Below are 9588 nucleotides of genomic sequence, written 5' to 3' on the forward strand. Positions count from 1 at the left end.
GAAATAATTTATTTCATTTTCTTTTGTGCTCGTGTTCGGGCTTGTCGAATCTGATGTCATGGTGTAGGAGCTTGTGTGTTTGCCTGCTTTGCAGTTGCATCGTGCTGGCGATTAGCGGGTGGTTATGGTTTCTTCTGAAGAATCTCTCAGCTGTGGCCGTTGTGTGTTCGCGGATGGACGGCAGGCCGGTCCTCTCCCTCAAGTCCGTGAATCGTGTGTACCTGGACGCCGCGGTGGCGAGCCTCATACATTTGTTTTGCAAAACCTCCAGGGGTTGTAGCGCGTAGTTCGAGATGTGACGCAAGATTGGAGCCCCATACGTTATGATCGGTCTTATCACTTGTTTGTAGAGCAACGATTTGTTCCCTTGCGACATTCCGCTGTTCCTGTTTAGTAACGGGTACAGGATGCGGATTGCCGCGTTGCCCCTGGCTGTGGCCATCTTGATGTGCCTCTTTAGATTCAGGCGGGCATCCAGCTGAAGGCCCAAATACTTCACGGTGTCTTTCGGGGCTATCGTTTGGTCGCCCACTTTGAGTTTTGTTATCAGCTTGGTGTTGGTCCTCTTCCTTGCGAAGATGATGGTTTCCGTTTTTGACTCGTTGATCTTGAGCTTCCATCTCGCGTAGTATTTCTCCAGCATTCTCACATGTATTTGATTCTGTGTCAGGGCCGCCTGCGCGTAGTACCAGTGCGCGTAGGTGGCCATGTCGTCTGCATAAAGGGCTGTTTTTGTTCTTTGGACGTCTGGGATGGGATGTCATGGGTGTATAGGTTGAAAAGAATGGGCCCTAGGACTGATCCCTGGGGTACGCCGCTGTCGATTGTTCGTGGGGTTGATATGGTACTGTTGACCTTTACTTTTATTATCCTTTTTGATAGGTAGCTGTGGATTAATCTGGTGAAGTTCGGGTCTACGCCGCCGTCGTTCATCTTCTTTATGAGGCCGTTGATCCACATTGAGTCGAAGGCTTTTTCGAGGTCGATGAGTGTCATTGCCGTGGTCTTGCTCTTATTGAATTCTGTGATTATGTCGTTTATTACCCGTACCAGTTGAATAGTCGTGTTGTGCCTCTTTTTGAATCCAGCTTGGGTTGTTTTTTCCATGCCGAGTTGTTTTGTAATCCTGTTCAGCCGCCTCATTAGCACCTTCTCCAGGATTTTGGACGTGGCGCTGAGGTGACTGATCTGTCGGTAGGAAAATTATTGAATTAGCAGATTTAAACAGGATTTTAATTGAATGTGTGCTTTCCGTAACTAAATTAGCTATATTTATGCTACCCGAAGTAGCAAATACTACGTTGCGGGGAAGCTGTTTTACGGGCTGAACATTTATTGCCGTGCGGCATAACCTCGAAACTATCAAAGAAGTGGACAGTGAGGGCATATTGCGTCCAGTGGTATAAAATCTACGAAACGTTTCGAACAAACATGCATGATTTTAGTAATTCTCTTTCCTATTTTTAATTTAATTTCCCATATTTTCTTCCTCAGCCGTGGACTGCAGCCCAAACTTATTAGCATTACCATATTCAATCCGTTTACGGTCAACGGGAATTGTTATATAATTCTGGATTATTTTTATACACTGATTTTTTTTTATCAATGAACCATGGGGATTTACATGGTACGAGTATGATTCAAAATTATTTTTCGTACAGTTGCGGAATTAAAATTTCGGGCACTATTTTTCTGTCACTTCAACAAAATCTCTGTAAAACACCTTCTACTGTCATCATGACTGACATTCAAAAATTAAACTTTTCTGTGGCAGTCACCCAATCAATTTTGAATTTTCAGATTTCAGTAAGTTGCACTGAGTGTAATTAAATCATCGCTTTGATATGTTGCCTACCCGTTATTATGCCACAAATGACAATTTTTGAATGCCAAAAACAAAAACATGATAAGAGTAAAAAATAAGGTTATTAACGTAAAGGTTGTTTTAGAGTTTATATCATGACATTGACAATAGTGCCCGAAATTTTAATTCCGCAACTGTGTTTTTTTTTAAGAACGAAGTAGGTGGCATTAGCATCGGCCGCCCCATTTACACAATACAATTCTTAGAATTGTGTAAAATTGGTTGCCTATAGTAGAGGGGTTATTTTAAAAACGAAGAAAATTTCAATGTTATTTGTTTTTTGGCATTTTTATTGTCTACAAATTCAATTAAGAATAAGAACAACATTCGATGAATCTTACGTTTACTTGAAAATAAAACAAGAACATAAAAAAGGACTCTTAAATTTTCTTTTGGAATACATATAATAAATAAATAACAACCTAATCCTTTGTTACAAATGCAGTGAAAACTTGCATTCATTAGAAGTACTCGAAAATAATAACCACAACTTATTCAGTGGAAAAATACACCATCAAGTTGAATTACCTACCTAATCAGTAAGGACATCGTTCTCGGTCGAAACATCTCCTGTTTCTAATTCCCACTCAAGATCATCTGATTCGTCACTCGAGCCTGTGTTGACGGTGAAATCCAATTCCATTTCGTCTGCAATATTATCTAATTGATACATGTCCTCTTCTTGACGAAGTACATGACCTATCATGAATGACCTATGCAATTTTGCCACTTTTGGGCTGTTACCTACCTCTGCCAGACCTTCATCAAAAAGTATTTTGCGATTCCTTTTCCTTGGTGGCGATTTCACTGCATGAGTTTCTTCCATTTCCTTAATGGTTTGCCAAACTTATATCAGACCAATTTCCGCTGCTTCAGACACCCTTTTTACCATTTCTGTTTTAGAGAGCGCTTCATTCTGCTCTCTAAATTTGGCGTAGATATTATGTATCATTATTTTCTGACTACTACTAACTGGCTTTCCCCTGGATTTTTTTTACAGAACCAGGTTGTTGTTCTGCCATTATGTTACACCAAAATGCTGAAATCGTGCACCAACAAACAACACTTTAACTTTGTGCACGAGAATTTGACGGTGACGCAAAAATTATGACAAATTTCAAAAATAATGTCAAAGATTAGAGATTTTTAAAAATTATTTGCTAATTATAGTTCAATGTAAATAAGGCTTGTCACGTGGTGCAAAATAGAGTAATCTGATTTGTCAATTTTAGTCCCTATCTCCCGCAACGCTTCGTTCTTAAAAAATAGTATATTATGATACAAGTTTATAAGGAAGCCTTTAATGCACGCGCATTTAAGAGCACGACGTGTAGCGGAGTGCTTTTAACGTCGCAAGTGCTTTAAAGGCCCTTATAAACGTGTATCATACGCTATTTTTTATTATACCTGCACTAAAATCTGAAAATTATAACAAAAAAAAAAGCAAATAGAAATACCTTTTCCGAAGTAATCTGTGTCATTAATCGTTGATATAGAAATGGTCAATTGTTGTTGTTTCGTTGCTATCATAAATTGTGTATAAATGTTTATTTATCATTGTTCAAAATGTAGGCGAATTTGTTGTTCCCTAGGCGACCTTAAAGCTTTAGTGTTTTAAGGGCCCTTTTTCGCACGCATTTTAGTGTCAAAAATAGGGATTCTGATTCAGGTATAATAAAAAATAAATTATAGATTAATTTTTTATTTCATCCTATGTCAAATTTCAATACTTTACGTCATCAGTACAAAAGTAACAATCGCAATAACAATTACTCAGGTTTAAGAAATGTTTTATTCAAAACTACATATGTTTTGTCACCGATGAGGATTTTCACCGGCGAATGTACTTTTTTTGAGTCGGGAAATTGAAACTCGCTTTGCGCTGGTATTTGTTTATTTTCTGAACTACCGTCTGATCTGACTGAGTGCTGGGCTCGTAGTTACTCTCTCAACCTACCCTCTGGACCCAGGTAAAGTACGCGCAGGTACCTTTCCCTGCTCCGGGTAGGGTGAGAGAACGCTTTCACTTTTTTCCTAATTCATAATGGTAAAACATAATTGTTTAATCGGAAGACTAAACATGGTCCGGCACCTTGAAAGGTCCTCTTTCAACAAATGTACATCCTACTCTAACTTAACTAAACTATAACTAAAAACAAAACAAAAAATGCAATCGTAATTAATTGTTCAAAATCACAGTTAAACTAACCTACACTTAACTACACTAAACATGACAGCGTTTGTGGACCACTAGCACTGCGAAGCACTTTTGCACTGTGTGTTGTTCGTGGCACATCACTCATTTGTTGGAAGCACACACACTTTTGTGATGGGGCGTTTGAGGACCCCCGCCGCTGTTTTGATGGTGGCAACGCGAACGTGGCCATCCGTTCCAGGGTGGGTCATGATGATGCGTCCCATTCGCCAGGTCACTGGAGGAGTGTTGTCTTCACGAATGATCACAAGATCGTTGATGGTCACATCTGGGGTGCTCCTTTTCCATTTTCTGCGATGTTGTAAATGGCCTAGATACTCCTTGGACCACCGCTTCCAGAAATGTTGCTGCGCCTGTGAGACTCGTTGCCACCGGGACAATCTGTTGGTGGCGGTGAAGGTGGTGTCCTGTTCCGGGATCGCGTTCAAGGGAGCTCCGGTGAGGAAATGGCCGGGAGTCAAAGGGTTCAGGTCATTTGGGTCAGATGACAATGGTGTTAAAGGACGTGAGTTGAGACAGGCCTCGATCTGGGTTAATAGTGTCTGCATTTCTTCAAATGAAAACAACGCATTGCCAGCTACACGTTTTAAATGATGTTTAGCTGACTTGACCGCAGATTCCCAGAGACCCCCCATGTGAGGTACGGACGAGTCGTACGAGTCGTGTTATGATTTTTCGCGCATTGTTCAATTCTACACACGAGAGACAGCCGTGGTGTATGTCGTCTTGCTTTTTGGTTAATTTTGCAACCATATTGTTTTTGAAACGAAGTATCCACGCTAGAATTCGGCATAATTTGTTAAATTCGGAGAATTTGGAAAGTAAATCCCATTTAGCAGGTAGAGCGACCGCTAAACAACGCGTTTTTCGTTCGGGAATGGCGTCGCCTGAGGGTATAGTCTTCGGTACCTTTGGCCAAAACCGCTCGTCACATTTTAAAAACGTGGGCCCGTGCCAATACATGTCGTTTTTAACAAGTTGACCAGCCGAGGAACCGCGGGATATAATATCAGCTGGATTGCTCGCGGACGGAACATATCCCCAGTTACAGTTGTCAGTCAGTTCCTGAATTTCTGCGACGCGATTTGACACAAAGGTCTTGAGTGAACTCGATTTCGCGGCGATCCATGCTAATGAGATTGTCGAATCTGTCCAAAAGAATGTGTTGCTTACGTCAATTTTCAATGCTTTTATGATAAGCTTGTATAATTGACTGACGAGAAGTGCCGCGCATAATTCCAATCGGGGTAACTGAGTCACCTTCAGTGGTGCAACCCTACTTTTTGCGCACAAAATATTTACCGATATTTTGCCGTCAGGTTGAATTGTCCGAATGTAAATAACTCCACCGTAGGCCCTCTCGGAAGCGTCCGCGAAGCCGTGCACTTCCGTTGTAACCGATGGATGGTTGAAAATGTATCGCGGAATCTCGAATTGATTTATGAGGTGCAATTCTTGTCGCCACTCATTCCAGGTAGAGTGCAATACCGTCGGAACGCTTTCATCCCAGCCCAATTTTAGCGACCACAATTCCTGCATCAGCATTTTTGCTTTCACTGTTACTGGACTTAACAGACCTAAAGGATCGAAAATTTGCGACGAAATTGAAAGTATTGACCTCTTCGTGACTTTCTTTGTTGCTGGAAGATGACTTGAATAACGAAAGCAATCACGATTGGTGTCCCATAAGAGGCCTAATGTTTTTGATTCCGTAGTTTTGCGTTCTAATGGAACCAATGAGTCTCCTGCAGTGTTATCAAGTAGAATTTCTGGCGAATTTGATGCCCATTTTGATAGTCCAAAACATCCACGTTTTAGTATTGTGACTAAATCGTTGCGTAATTGGATCGTTTCTTGTAACGTGTTCGCTCCTGTTAACACGTCGTCGACGTAAAATTCCTCGTGTATTGTTTCCGATGTTTTACTATGTTTTTGACATTCCGCGTCCGCTAACACTTTAATACATTTGATTGCAGCATACGGAGATGATGTTAACCCGTACGTAACCGTATTTAATTCGTAAACACCGAGTGGTTTCGCGGGATGATCACGCCAGAGAATTTGTTGGTACCGTCTGTCATCAGGGTGAATGAGAATCTGACGATACATTTTGCATATGTCTGCCGAAAATGCGTATTTAAATGTTCGGAATTTGATCAAGATCGGAAAGATGTCGTTTAGTATTTTGGGCCCTGCATCTAGCGTTTCATTCAAACTGACTCCTGTCGAGGTTCTCGCGGATCCGTCGAAAACTACGCGAATCTTGTCGGCGTTGCCGTCGCTTTTGAAAACCGCGTGATGAGGGAGGAAACATCTGGATGAATCGTCAATAACGTTTTGAATGGTACCCGTCAATGTCATATGGCCTAAGTGGATGTACTCGTTCATGAATTGCCCGTAGTAAAGTTTTACTTCAGGTATCTTTGAAAAGTTCCGCTCTAATGCCATAAACCGTTTCTCTGCGATTTTTAGAGAGGTACCTAGCTTTGACAATTTGTCATTGAAAGTGAGTCTTACTTGGAACCTGCCGTCCTTTGTTCGAGTCACGTTTTCTTCAAAATTGTTTTCATGGAATTTCTCAATTTTAGTGCGGGGTTTATTGCTGTCATTGTACCCTTCTAACAACCAAAATTTCTCTACTTGCTTTTCAAGTGCCGCCGACGCGTTTGCATTCATATTACACAGGATGTTTTTATGACGGTCGCTGTCGGAAATTGTACTTGGACCTCCAATAATCCACCCGAATACCGTTTTCTGAAAGATTGGACCGGTACTTTCTGCTTTGATTTGACCGACGCATAGTGTTTTCCAGAATATTTCGGCGCCTATCAAGAGGTCGATGGGTCTCGAAACATTGAATTCCTCATCTGCTAAGCGAATATTCTTGGGAATGCCAACATCTTTCTTTGAAAATGAATTTGACGGAATGTTTTGTGTGATTGTTTTGGAGACAAGACAATGCAATTTTTCTTTGTAAGACGTGGCCAATGAATGTATTTCCACGTCTACCGAGTTTTTGATTGTTGAAATTGACTTTTCAAAACCCGTAACGGATAAGTTGATTGATTGCATCGCAAGACCTAGCCGTTTACAGGTAGATTGTAAAATGAAATTTGACTGCGAACCGGCGTCTAGAAGAGCACGACACGGCTGCAGATTACCAAAACGATCTCGGACATTCACGATGACCGTTGACAACAGAACTTCGGATTGGGTTTTTCTTTGGTTGCAATTAATAACGGACGGTTGTGGCTCCGTGGTTACGCGTGTCGGAACGTACGGATGCAGCAACGTGTTATGTTTCTGGTGGCATAACTTGCAACTCGCTGATTTGCAGTCCTTGGCCTCATGTGATGGGCGCAAGCAATTTTTGCAGAGTTTCATCCGTTTCACCTGTGACTCGCGATCCGCGATATGTAATCTTAGAAAGCCCGGGCAATTGTAGAGTGAATGCGACTTTTCGCAGAAATAACAAGAAAAATTGACCTTGTTGTCTTGCACGGCAAAACTTTTTGTAGAATTCTTGTTTCCTGCCTTCTGATCATTATCCCTTGTCGTTGGGACCGTTTTCGAAAGATTCTTGTTAATTTCGAGGGCTTCTAATAAATTACACCGTTGCGTCAAGTGAGTTATTAACTGCGCTTTCGATGGAGGTTCTGTTGTTTTGAGGGATTCTTCCCATTTGTGGCGTGATAAGGAATCTAACCGCGATGTGATTATGTGTATCAACAGCGGATCCCATGAAGTGGTGTTGATGTCTAACGAATTTAGAGCATCAAGATTCGTGTTTACCGTGTTTACCAAAAGTCTCAGAGAACGCGCTGAATCTTTTGAAACTTGCGGAAGATTGAAGAGATTGTTGACGTGATGCTGAACGATCAGCCGTTTGTTCTCGAATTGACTCCTTAGTGACGATAAGGCGGTCTCGTAGTTTTCTGCCGAAATCGGTAGTGCTTGGATAACTTCGAGAGCCTCCCCACGTAAACAGTTGCGTCATTGATGGAGTTTTTCCAAATTTCGGTTCTGGTAACGCGGGTCATCATGCACTAAAGCGCGAAACGTGTTAAAAAATGGTAACCATTCCGTATAATGCCCCGAGAACGGTTTTATGTCGATCGGTGCCAATTGAAGTAGGCTACTAATTGGACCTCGATTGGTCACATTACCCGTCGTATGTGATCTGCTTGTTGCCGCGATAGAACTGTTTGACTTGTTAACCGCGTCTTCGAGAGCCGCATAAAGATCGTAATACGAATCTTCGAAGTTTTGCCTGTTGTTCTCGTGCTCTAACTCATTGACTTGATCGTCGATTGCCTCTATCTCTGTTTGCACGTTGTCAAACTGTACTTTAATATTGGCGAAATCGCGAAGCCGAACTTGTATAGCGGAACTACTAGCATCGCCATTCCTCTCAAACCAATTTCTTACCCGACTTAATGAACTTACGATTCGTTCTCGCTTCGACAGTAACATGATTAACTGCGAATTTACTGAATTGTCCTGACCCTCAACATCGTCAAGATGAGGGTTCTCGTGGGTTTGCGAACGCGTGAGTACCATGATGATTGAAGATTTTTGAAATTGACTCAAAAAACGTGTAACTGACGAGCTACCTAACAATAGAATTGACCTAACATGAAATGCAGACTCGTAGCCCAAATTGAGGATTGCCTCAAACGCGTATGGGAAAGTGAAAAATGAGGAAAATTGGAGCTCACTTGCCTTAATGTGTTGCGATGTTCTCGACTTCTGGTTCCTGAAGACGCTGAATTCCCTGGTGGTTGAATGCGTGGAGTCGCTGCTGTGTGCTTTTGCCCGTGAGTTCTGGACACGACCACTTTTCTTGATTGATTCACTTGTTGGATTGACGATACACTACCGAATCCTGACTTGTTGGATTGACGATACGCTACCGAATCCGGTTCGAAGGACCAATGTTTTGTCACCGATGAGGATTTTCACCGGCGAATGTACTTTTTTTGAGTCGGGAAATTGAAACTCGCTTTGCGCTGGTATTTGTTTATTTTCTGAACTACCGTCTGATCTGACTGAGTGCTGGGCTCGTAGTTACTCTCTCAACCTACCCTCTGGACCCAGGTAAAGTACGCGCAGGTACCTTTCCCTGCTCCGGGTAGGGTGAGAGAACGCTTTCACTTTTTTCCTAATTCATAATGGTAAAACATAATTGTTTAATCGGAAGACTAAACAACATACATTAAATACAATTTAACTATTTCGGCCACAAAGAAGATGCACTTACTTTCTCAGACTAAAAACGTTAGTTCATAAATAAAATAATACAACCATTTAAACTAAATCTAAAAAATAGGCCAGCCAGCATAACCTCTTCCGTAATTTTCTTCACATTATTTTCTGCTTTTCATTTACAAAAATAGCTGAATTGTTTTTGATACCTCTCACCAGGTATCGCGACAAAAGCGCGCGACAAAAGAGCGTGCGACATAAGAGCGCGGCGACATAAGAGCTCGGCGACAAAAGAGCGTGACCA

The sequence above is a fragment of the Tenebrio molitor genome, chromosome 6, assembly GCF_963966145.1.
Source record: "Tenebrio molitor chromosome 6, icTenMoli1.1, whole genome shotgun sequence".
Lineage (NCBI taxonomy): Eukaryota > Metazoa > Arthropoda > Insecta > Coleoptera > Tenebrionidae > Tenebrio > Tenebrio molitor.